Genomic DNA, 2,238 nt, shown 5'->3' on the forward strand with positions numbered 1-2,238 from the left:
AAATGATTTGCATTGGATTTTTCATAGAAAATGTAAATGCTAATGTATTTTTTTTACATTCCCCTAAGTAGAAAACAACTTAAGATTAAGGTTATGTTTTTAGGAATCAGTTACCCAAGGCCAGGAAAATAATGTGGTTAAAAATGTGTTCACTTGTCTTATTAATGCAAACCTCAGGCCATTATTTTGTGAATTTCTGCAGCTGCAAACACTTAAATACCAAATTGCACACCTTCCTTTTTGGTCGACAACAACTCTACTTAGAAAGCCATTGCTAAAGGAAGAAAGTGCACCAAGCAATTTAAATTTAAGCGGCACTGTTCACAATAGCAAAGACTTGGAACCAACCTAAATGCCCATCAATGATAAACCAGATAAAGAAAATGTGGCACATATATACCATGGAATACTATGCAGTCATAAAAAAGGATGAGTTCATGTCTTTTGCAGGGATATGGATGAAGCTGGAAACCATCATTTCAGCAAACAAACACAAGAACAGAAAACCAAACACCGCAGGTTCTCATTCATAAGAGGGAGTTGAACAATGAGAACACATGGACACAGGAAGGGGAATATCATACACAGGGGTCTGTTGGGGGTTGGGTGGCTTAGAGGAGGTATAGCATTAAGACATATACCTAATGTAAATGACGGGGTGATGGATGCAGCAAACCACCATGGCACATGTATAACTATATAACAAACCTGCACGTTCTGCACATGTACCCAGAACTTAAAGTATTAAAAAAAAAAGTAACAACTACTTTGTCAGTCTCAAACTTCCAAAACCCCTAAAGGAATCACATTAGTTGAATGTTGGCAATACCCCATTTTACCCACAACACACACACGTATACGCTCATAAATGAATTGAAAGTAGAATATAATCTAATATTGACTTTGTGTGAATGAATATAAAAATAAAATTTGGTCAATATTTGAAAGACCTAGAAAAGTGAGTAAAGTCACAGTCTGCTTTCTCAATCTCAGTTTAAAAAAATATATTTTATTTATAATCTTAAATTTTTCCTAGATCACTGGTAAAGCTTTGTTTCTTTAATATTCTAAAGTATGTTTATTTCATAAAGCTTTCCTTTCTAAAAGTCTTCTCTTTTTATCTTAAAATGCACGAATTCTAGGAAGTTCCAATTTTATTTTGTTATTGACTTTTATGTTGAATATGCCTTTCTTTTTTATTTGTATGGAAATCACATGATATTGTTTTCCTTTCTTTTGATTAAAATGTTGTATTTGATGTTCCAGGAATAAACTAGCTCACACAAACCAAAATAAAGATAAAACTTCAAATCTGAAAATCAGCCGGAAGGACCACCCGAGTAATACAGAAAAGCTCTAAATCCGCAGCACCGTGAATCAGTCACGCCATTCAAATTCACGCTGTAACAAAATTTATTTTTGAGACAATTTACAACAATTCAAGCTTCACTATGTATTCGGTCCCATGCAGGGGCCGGGGGGACTGAAGTATTTACATCTTACTAATTCCTTTAATAACTTATTAGTCCAGACAACTTGTAATGTATAAACAGTCTCTGCTCTGTTATCTAAACGTGGCAAATTCTTCTGTGGATTCAGACACTGAGTTGGGTGGACTGATGGTTTTTTTGTTTGTTTGTTTTTGTTTTTTAAATTCAGAGGAAAGCACAAACGCAGTCCCCCACTACCACAAATTATGCAGCGGTGTTTCCCACATTTGGGGAAATCGCAGGGGTCAGCACATCTGGAATGCAGTGGATAAGCCTCGCCCTGGGAAAACCACCTTCGTGATCATGATATCTCCTCTGCCAGGTTATTTATTTATTTATTTATTTTATTTATTTATTTTGGACCGATGGTTTTTTTTTAGTACCTTTAATACCAAGACTCTGCTTTGATTAGAAAGATGCTCTATCTGGACACAGTGGCTCACGCTGTAATTACAGCACTTTGGGAGGCTGAGGTGGGCAGAACATGAAGTCAGGAGTTGGAGACCAGCCTCGCTAACATGGTGAAACCCAGTCTCTACTAAAAATACAAAAATTAGCTGGGCGTGGTGACAGGCGCCTGTAATCCCGGCTACTCGGGAGGCTGAGGCAGGAGAATTGTGTGAACCCAGGAGGCAGAGTTTCAGTGAGCCAAGATCACACTGTTGCACTCCAGCATGGGTGGCAGGGTGACACTCAGTCTCAAAAAAAGAAAAGCTTTAAGTGGATAGCAGCCTAAATGAGTCAAACG

The 2,238-nt window shown here is 37.3% G+C and overlaps 1 non-coding gene across 1 annotated transcript; it reads right to left on the reverse strand.

Annotated features, from left to right (window-relative positions):
* Positions 1 to 1,656: 1,656 nt before the first annotated feature.
* On the reverse strand, positions 1,657 to 1,820 carry LOC135276174 (U1 spliceosomal RNA). Its single transcript, XR_010343732.1, has one exon. It is a non-coding gene; the product is annotated as a U1 spliceosomal RNA (small nuclear RNA).
* Between the last annotated feature and the right edge of the window lie 418 nt (positions 1,821 to 2,238).

The sequence above is a fragment of the Aotus nancymaae genome, unplaced genomic scaffold, assembly GCF_030222135.1.
Source record: "Aotus nancymaae isolate 86718 unplaced genomic scaffold, 86718_ANA_hifiasm-v0.15.2.pri h1tg000020l, whole genome shotgun sequence".
In the NCBI taxonomy this organism is placed as follows: domain Eukaryota; kingdom Metazoa; phylum Chordata; class Mammalia; order Primates; family Aotidae; genus Aotus; species Aotus nancymaae.